Source organism: Octopus bimaculoides, chromosome 20 (genome assembly GCF_001194135.2).
Source record: "Octopus bimaculoides isolate UCB-OBI-ISO-001 chromosome 20, ASM119413v2, whole genome shotgun sequence".
Taxonomy (NCBI): domain Eukaryota; kingdom Metazoa; phylum Mollusca; class Cephalopoda; order Octopoda; family Octopodidae; genus Octopus; species Octopus bimaculoides.
The window spans coordinates 21,442,897-21,452,332 of NC_069000.1; the positions used below are offsets into that span (position 1 = coordinate 21,442,897).

Here is a 9,436-nt window from a genome sequence, read left to right on the forward strand (position 1 = left end):
AGTTGTTTCCTGTTTGTTTGCAGTCTTTATTGCACCTGAACATCTGCCACAAACAAAAACTAACTTGCTAGTTAACCTGCCTTTGATGTTGCTGCACCTCTTATGTGTCCATAGCTTGCACCGGGTACATCTTATAGAGTTACTACCTACTCCTTTTCTACATACTGAGCAGGGCCATCTACCTGAAGGGGTTTGTGTTTTATCTACCTTCCTACTTATTAGGATTTTGGTTTTAGCTAGGTTGACTCTAAGGCCCTTCAATTCTAGACCTTGCTTCCACACCTGAAACTTCTCCTCTTATGTATGTATATAGATAGGTAGATGGGTGGGTGGGTAGGTAGGTGGGTAGGTAGGTAGGTAGGTAGGTAGGTAGATTAGTAGGTCTGAACATACCATGTTGCCGCTGGAAAGGTATCACTGCATGTGGCATCCCAGATGAGAGGCCTGCTGCCACAGAACAAGAAAACTGTCATACCATCAGGCCTTTTACCATCACCTCAGTTTAGCCCTATTGGCTGGAGCTAGGAAGCGAAGTCTGTAGCATCTAAGCTGTTTTATGATTTCATTAAGGACAGCATGATGTGGAAAGTATAGGGGCTTGACAAAGGGTAGAGGCTGAAAAAATCCTCAGTGGAACTATGACAGTATTTGTGAAATGTTTAAGTGATACAAACATATTTCTTCACATAAAACCATCACAATCTTAAATCTTCTACTGCCAATCAAGTTTAACCTTGTTTGACCACCTTTGACTTTTAGATAGCAACAAAAATATTCTAGTACTTATTCCAAAATGTTTATACTCTTACTGTAATCAACATTCAATACAATCACACTGCTTACAATCACATGAATTCCCGTTCCCACATTTTGAATCAACTTGATTCTTCAAATTTTGATTCCGGGATTCTTGATCAGAAGTTTGTAGGGGAACAGATTGGCTAGCATGGAGCTTGAGCAGGAGATTAATTTATTACAGGAAAGGAGGCGACTGTCTTCAACATGGAAGATAACTATAACAGATGGTGATTGTGTGGGAGGAGGAAAATTAATAGGGATAAGAAGCAGATTCTGAAAACGGAAGTCTGTTATAGTGGTAGAAGATGACAATACATCTTTTTTTTTTTTTTTTTGAGATTGGAGGGTGTGATTCAAGGGAGATTTTGCTCCTATTTTTAGCAGATCCAATGACAGTAGAGAAGCTTCCTCCAATGGTTGAGATTTTTGCTTCCCAACCACATGGTTCCAGGTTCAGTCTCGCTGCATGGCACATTGAGCAAGTGTCTTCTACTATAGCCTCAGGCCAACCAAAGCCTTTGTGGATGGAATTGGTAGATAGAAACTGAAAGAAGCCCATCGTATATGTGTGTGTGTGTGTGTGTGTGTGTGTGTCTATGTGTATGTGTTTTTATGTCTGTGTTTGTCCCACCACTTGACAACCAGTGTTGGTTTTGTTTATGTCCCCATACCTTAGTTGTTCAGCGAAAGAGACTGATAGAATAAGTACCAGGCTTAACAAAAAAATAAATACTGGGGTCGATTCATTCGAGTAAAAATTCTTCAAGGCAGTACCCCAGCATGGCTGCAATCTATTGACTGAAACGAGTAAAAGATAAAAGATCTATTGAAAAATTTGAACAATCAGGCAAATGATTTTTCAAATGCTACCGTATCGCAGGTATGAAAGTAATAATATAAGTGGAAAGTTTGTAACTGCTGATGTTACTTTAAGCTAATAGATTTGTCACACTAGGTTACTGATCATTCTACTTATGTGATTGTATGCTGAATACAACTGGTAATTAACAAATTGAAGTTATCAAAAGTTAGAAAAAGCCCAACCCCAAACATTAAGTACTTTTTCTCACACCATGTCAACACAACTCACTTCGAGTTTTTTACGCAAAATTAACCTTTTGCTAATAAATGTTTATTTTTCAAGAAGTTATTATTACCATAACATTTTCCTATTAATCTCGGCTATTCATGCTTCTGTTTGCTGAACAATATTTTAATTGGTTCAATCTGAATTCACCTTCACATGCCTTACATTACATTACACACACACACACATACATGCACATACACGCACATGCAAACACACATGCTGGCATAGGTTAGACAAGATTTCTTGAGGCAGTATTCTATAGCTGGATGTCCTTCCTAATACCAAAACTCCTTTTTAAATCATCGCCATCATCATTTAACATCCATTGTCCATGCTGGCATGGGTTGGTCAGTTTGACCAGCGCTGGTAAGCTGAGGGGTTGTACCAGACTCCTGTCTGATTTGGTATGGTTTCTACAGCTGGATGCCCTTCCTAACACCAACCACTCCGAGAGTGTAGTGAGTGCTGTTTATGTGCCACTGGCATGGGTGCCAGTTGTGTGACACCAGTGTCTGTCACAGCTATGATTTCACTTGGCTTCATAGATCTTCTACTCAAGCATTGTATGTTGCTGAAGGTCTCGGTCATTTGTCATTGCCTCTCTGAGGCCCAACACTCAAAAATGATTTTTACATACCACCCGCACAGGTGCTAGTTGCGCAACACTGGCCACATAGCCTCCATGAGGTCCAACACTTAAAAGGTGCTTTTTTACATGCCACTGGCACAGATGCTACTTACGCAACACCACCATTGGCCATACTGCTCCACGAGACCCAACGCTCGATAGGTACTTTTTATGTGTCACTAGCATGGGTGCCAGTTATGCGACACGAGCATCAGCCATGACTACAATTTCACTTGGCTTGCTGGGTCTTTTCAAACACAGCATATCGCCAAAGGTCTCGGTTACAAGTCATTGCCTCTGTGGGGCCCAACATTCAAAGATCATGCTTCACCACCTCATCCCATGTCTTCCTGGGTCTACTTCTTCCACAGGCTCCCTCCACAATTAGAGATTGGCATTTTTTTTTACACAGCTATCCTCATCCATATGCATCACATGACCATACCACATCTGATGCCTCTCATGCCCAACTTTTCTTTCAAGATGCTTACACTCTATCAAACATGCACACTGACATTGCACATCCAGTGAAGCATGCTAGCTTCATTTCTTCCAAACTTATGCATGTCCTTGGTGGTAACAGCCCATGTTTCACTGCCATGTAGCATAGCTGTTCACACACAGGAATCATACAGTCAGCTTTTCACTCTAGGAGAGAGGCCCTTTGTTACTAACAGAAGTAGGAGCTCTCTGAACTTTGCCCAGTCTATTCTCATAGCTACGCTCTTGGTCATCCAGATAATGGAAGCTATCAACTAACTCTAACTTACCCACCTGGCATTTGATGGAGTCTATTTTCTGTGCATTTTTAGTGTTTATTGTACCTGCGCACCTTCCACACACAAAGACTATTTTCCCAGTTAACCTACCTCTGATATTGCTGCACTTCTTATGTATCCATAGCTTACACTGGGTACATCTTATGGAATTCCTACCCATGCCTTTCCTCAGATCAAGCAGGGCTCTCTACCCAAAGGTGTTTGTGATTTGTCTGCTTTCCTACTTACTAAGACTTTGGTTTTTGACAGGTTAACTCTAAGGCCCTTCAATTTTAGACCTTGTTTCCACACCTGAATTTTCTTCTCTAGTTCTGATAGTGATTCAACTATAAGAACAAGGTCATCAGCATAGAGAAGCTCCCAGGGGTAGCTCATCTTAAATTCCTCTAAGGTATTTTATTCACCTGGTCTTTGCATGCTGAATCACCAAGCTGCAGGTCATATTATGTGAAACATAAATGTCCTCTTTATCTAGTGGTGTTAATGCAAAGATAAATACATGCACACACACACACATATACAGATCATGCTGAACCATCCAACCCATGCCAACATAGTAAAAAAATGGACATGAAATGCTGGTTGTATGTATATTCCATATAATTTGTCTACCAAATTTCACTTAGCAAGCATTGATCAACCCTAAGGCTCAAGGAGAAAACATTTGTCTAAAGTGCAATATTGTTGCTATGTAGTAAGAAGTCTGCTTCCCAACCACAGAGTTCTGCCTGTCAGTGCGTGTGTGTGTGTGTGTGTGTGTGTATGTGTGAGTGATCATCTCCTTGCCTTGACACCACATGACAGTTGTAAATGAGTGTCCTGTTCGTGGGGACTCAAGATTGATGCATGTCATCTGTGTCTTACATTCACACTCAGTTTCAAATTATGTGTTCTTAGTTCAATCCCAAGTTAATCCTGGAAAAATAATTACCTGTTAACTATCTTAAGAAAAGCTAGAAAAACTCAGAAAATTCACAATTTCTCTCTCTCTCCCTCTCTCTCTCGCCACTGCTGCTAAATTGTTGACAGCTCTTTACTCCTTTGTTCTTACAAGATTATAATCTTGTATCTATTCCCACCACACAAAGTTGAAGTTAAACAGATCACATTAAACATAACAGCTATCCAGCTAAAAAGAAAAAATGCAAATAAATCCATAAAAAAAACTTATCTTCACTGCAACACCCCTTACACAAATTCTTTTTAGTTACACCCAGTTTCTGTTCCTTACAAAACAAAACTTGTGATACAGATATCCCTGCAGCTCCCACTTATCTCTCTCTCTCTCTCTTACTTTTATTATAAAGAATTGCCTGGCAGAACATAAAGTTCAGTAACTGGTTTCATTGTTGAAGTACAACTTTAACCCTTTTTGTTACCATATTTCTGTACAAATGCACTGTTTTTGTTCCAATTAATTTTGAAATTAATGAAGAATTTAGTAAAATAACTGTCGTTATTTAGCTGGTATTTGAAACATGAATTACCATGAAATTTCTATGGAAAATTTTAATTTATATCATCGAAATTGAAATCAAACCAAATTCGACGACTGGCACCCATGCCAACCTTCCTTCATTGGACACTAAACTCTGCTTGCGAAGACGTGTTGGGGCAAGTGAAATCAAAACTGAACCAAATTCGATGACTGGCACCTGTGCCAGTGGAGCACTAACAGCACCATCTGAGTGGGATCACTGCTAGAGCTGTGGTCTGGCTTTCGTGCCGGTGGCACGTAAAAAGTACCGTTTGAGCGTGAACGTTACCAGCGTCGCCTTACTGGCACTTGTGCCGGTGGCATGTGAACAAAACATTCGAGCGACGTCGTTGCCAGCGCAGCTGGACTGACTCTTGTGCAGGTGGCACATAAAAAACACCATTTGAACGTGACAGTTGCCAGTGCCACCTGACTGGCCCTCGTGCCGGTGGCACGTAAAAGCACCCACTACACTCTCGGAGTGGTTGGCATTAGGAAGGGCATCCAGCTGTAGAAACTCTGCCAGATCAGATTGGAGCCTGGTGTAGCCATCTGTTCACCAGTCCTCAATCAAATGCTAGCATGGAAAGCAGGCGTTAAACGATGATGATGATGATGATGATGACTTTAAACAGGGAGTTAGTATCACAGAATCAAGTGGTCTCTTCCATTGCAGCAATTCCTAAACCATTCCAGTCCATGTAAAACAACTCAGCACAACAACCTCACTAACCTCAATACCACTTCCCCGCTCCTCTGATCAAACATCCACTTAGGAATCATCATCATCATCATCATCATCATCATTTAGTATCTGCTTTCCATGCTGGCATGAGTTAGACAGTTTGACTGAAACTGGTAAGCTGCACCAGGTTCCAATCTGATTTTGCTTGGTTTCTATGGCTGGATGCCCTTTCTAATGACAACCACTCCAAGAGTGTAATGAGCGCATTTTACATGTCACCAGCATGGGTACCAGTTACATGACACAAGCATCAGCCACAGCTACAACTTCATGTGACTTGACAAGTCTTCTTAAGCATGGCATATCACCAAAGATCTGTCACTTGTCATTGCTTCCGTGAGGCCCAACATTCAAAGATCATGCTTCACCACATCACCTCATGTCTTCCTGGGTCTACCTCTTCCACAGATTCCCTCCACAGTTAGAGATCGGCACTTTTTTCACACAGCTGTCCTCATCCATACGCATCACATGACCAAACCAGCACAGTCATCTCTCTTGCATGCCACATCTGTTGCCTCTTATGCCTAACTTTTCTCTCAAGATGCTTACACTTCGTTGTACATGTACACTGACATTGCACATCCAGTGAAAGACACAAGCTTCATTTCTTTCAAGCCTATGCACGTTTCGGCAGTCACAGCCCATGTTTCACTGCCATGTAACATGGCTGTTCACACACAGGCATCGTATAGTCTGCCTTTCACTCTGAGGGAGAAGCCTTTGTTACCAACAGAGGTAGGAGTTCTCTGAACTTTGCTCAGCCTGTTCTTATTCTAGCAGTTACATTCTCAGAGCATCAACCTCCACTATGCTTATCTTATTTATTTCTGTAGACCAGCGTTTCTCAACCATTTTTTGTCTATGGACCCTATTGGTTCCTATTTTATTCAGGAGGTGGGACCCTCATAACCATTCAATGTTCAAAAACTGCTATTATATCTTTATGATTAACCTTTTAGCATTTAATCCAGCCATAACCAGCTCAAGTATTCTACTTGTTTTATGTTAAACTGACAAGATACAACCTCTCACATCTACCCCTACAATAGCATTCTAAAAACATACAAACACACCATTGAAATCTCAAAGCCATGTGACAATATATGATAATTCAAAACAATGTGAATAAATAAGCAATACATTTGAAAAAAGAAATATGAATGCTAAAGAGTTAAATATTATTAGGAATTGTATTAAAAAATTGTTAAAATATTTTATGTATTGTACAGAAGTTATGGACCCTTGTTAGGAATCACTGTGCTAGACAGAGTTGAACTCCTCCTCATAATTCCAATCTGAAATTGCCTACAGACAGTGATACTAAAAATTCATTAAAAAAAAAAAAAAAGAACAATTTAAATCTTAAAGCTAAACAAAAAAATAATTAAATATCAGTTGCATATACAGTAATCCCTCAACTATCACAGGTGTTATATTCCAAAACCTCCCACAGAAATAATTAAAATCTAAAAAATTATAAATACTTATCAGCTGCAGAAACCCAGATATACTGAGGAGTCTGCGATATAAATCCGCGATGTACTGAGTGTGCGATAGGTGAACTGCAATGTACCATATGTGTAATAGGTGAACCATGATATGGTGAGGGATTACTGTATACTGGTTTTGTAAAATAAAAAAATTCATTATTTTTTAACACAGCTAAGTGCTTGTATTTTCATTGCTGGTGCTAAAACGGTTTCGCAACCTTGCTCACATCAATTCTTCTCAGTGGAAGAGACAATAGTGCTTACTTATTAACACAATATGAATAACACCAAAGATGAAACGGACCAAAGAATTAGTTATCGTGTTCAACTTCTATTGTTGTATTTCTGAAACTAACTCAAAATTGGTGCATGTCGTGTCTCGCATTCACTTTCAAAGCATTTTAATTGAATGAATCAACTCCAGTACCTATTGCTTTTAAAACCTGGAACTTATTCTATTGGTCTCTTTTGCCAAACCATTAAGTTATGGGGATGTAAACAAACCAACTCCAGTTATCAAGCAGTGGTGGGAGATAAGCACAAAGACACACACACACACAGATACACACACATATATGTAAGGTCACTGGTGAGGTCTCTTATGAGTGCTACTGGCAACATAGAATCCAGTATAATTTGTTGCATAGTCATGTTATCAGCAACTAAACCAGCATCCCCACTACGTCTGCCTGATGAGGAGGGCTGCTAGAAACCCAGCAAGACTAAAAAGAAAACCTGTCTGAAGGACAGATGAACTTAGTGTAGGTTCCACAATCATCTAGCAATAGCACAGGCCCACAGAAATTGTGAGTTGGTGTCCAGTATGCTGGAAGACCACTGGAAATGAGATACCCCTCACCTTTTGTTAAAGTGTGTCTCTAAGAGAAGGTCACTAATATAAAAATAGATCTCCAGGGAATGGAATTGAACATTTTGGGGATCTTTTGTTTGCGCTTGAGATCATAGCACTTCTACATTCCTGAGCTTGCAATCCATATTCACACTAGATATCTTGCCGTGACTTCTCTCTGGATGATGTTGGTAAGGTGAAAAAGGGCTGTGTAAGCCTTATTGGATTTAAAATTTGAGGTTACGCAATTACCAGCAAGGCAACTTTCCAATGTTGATCAAGCGGGTAGATGTTGTGGCAAGCATGGAAGCTGTGGGCATGAAACCAGGTGAAGTCTACACAAATCCACTCACAAAAGTCAACAAAATCCAGTTTCTGTCTACCAAATCCACTCACAAGGCTTTTGACCCCAGAACTTTACACTTGATACTTACTCTATTTTTCTCTTTTGCTGAACCACTAAGTTATGGGGACATAAACAAACCAACATTAATTGTCAAGTGGGGCAGGAGGTGGCGAACACAAACACAAAGACATACACATATATGTATGTGTGTGTGTGTGTGTGTGTATTTGATGGGCTTCTTTCCCTATCCATCTACCAAATTCACTCACAAGGCTTTGGTTGGCCTGAAGCTATAGTAGATGGCACTTGCCGAAGGTGCATGTAGTAGGACTGAACTTAGCAGCCACTCCTGACCCTATAACTGTATGTGTGCGAGAGAGAGAGAGAGACAGAGAGAGTGTGTGTGTGTGTGTGTGTGTGTGTGTGTGTGCGTGTGCGTGTGTGTGTGTGGTATGTGAGTGTTACTGATTCTTCTGGAGGAATGAGGATTGGATCTGAAGCCTAGAAAGGAGTAGGATTTATCTACATCCTAACAATACATGTTAGCCCATTTGATTAACTTCTATATCGCTCTACTCCTCTCAAACCGAAAATGTAAATAATTATGGAATCTAACATTTTTACAAATGAAGCGATTAAGTCAAACCTGGTGACCGGTAACTATTTCATCGTCCTCGTAAAGATAAGAAGAAAAAAATTGATCACACAACTATTTAAAGTCAGAATGTAAAGGCACGTGATAAATAACTGCAAGCAAAAATAGTAAAAAAAAAAAAAAAAAAGCCTTCAACAATATCCAAAGAAAAGTAAAGAGTGCTACAACAACACTAAGAAGAAGAAACAATAATTACAACAGCAATTAAATCTTTTCCAAGTCTTCTGAGGTAGGTGGGAGGAACTGCAATAGAATGTACTCCGCTAAAGACACTAAAAGAGCCTGCTGGTTGTGTTAATCCGAGCGATGATTTAAGGTTATCCCCAGTTTAGTCACGGATGCAAAACAAACAAATAAATAAATAAAAACCTGGGATGGTCACGAGCAAAATATCATTGCTGATTTGACCGGGGTCGAAACAGTAACAACAACAGTTGCAATATCTCCGATAGCAACAACGGCCACAGGAAACTACAAAAACAACGGCCACAAAATCAATAGCAAATTCTGCAGCAACAATTTGGCTTATTAGCTAGTGTACTGAAAATAGAGGATAGACAAACGTGTATATATAT

General features: G+C 40.0%; 1 protein-coding gene across 8 annotated transcripts in view; it reads right to left on the reverse strand.

Annotated features, from left to right (window-relative positions):
- LOC106874804 (AMP deaminase 2) overlaps window positions 1-9,436 on the reverse strand; it is a 206,183-nt gene that overhangs the window by 183,576 nt on the left and 13,171 nt on the right. The window contains exon 1 of one of the 8 annotated variants that reach the window (XM_014922708.2): window positions 9,058-9,240. The exons of the other annotated variants lie outside the window; for them this stretch is intronic. The gene's annotated coding sequence lies outside the window, so the exon portion shown is untranslated. Of the gene's footprint in view, window positions 1-9,057; window positions 9,241-9,436 lie in introns of those variants that run through there. 8 annotated transcript variants of the gene reach the window in all.